Below are 335 nucleotides of genomic sequence, written 5' to 3'. Positions count from 1 at the left end.
TATAATTAAAAAAATAAAACCCCAAAGTATTCCGTTATTGACATGTGCGCGGATTTTCCTCCTCTCCCACGCAAGCAAGTTACATAAGTATCCGGATTAGTGATGCTTGTGCTACGCTCTGGGCTGCTAAGGAGTCTGTCTGCAAACTGCTTTGGGTCTTCGGATGCAGACCCCATGCGTGGGGACTGTGTTTCACTGGGAGCCGAACCCTAAGCTCCAGTGCCTCATGCAGGGCTCACGCGGCTCTCGGGTATTCAGAACGAATACTTTTCCCCAGCACCTGCGGAGGGGTGGCCACGGCGCGGCGCTCGGGAGAGGCGCTGGGAGCCCGCGGA

This window comes from Crocuta crocuta, unplaced genomic scaffold (genome assembly GCF_008692635.1).
Source record: "Crocuta crocuta isolate KB4526 unplaced genomic scaffold, BGI_CrCroc_1.0 scaffold126, whole genome shotgun sequence".
NCBI lineage: Eukaryota > Metazoa > Chordata > Mammalia > Carnivora > Hyaenidae > Crocuta > Crocuta crocuta.
Note: the sequence above shows the minus strand (reverse complement) of the source record.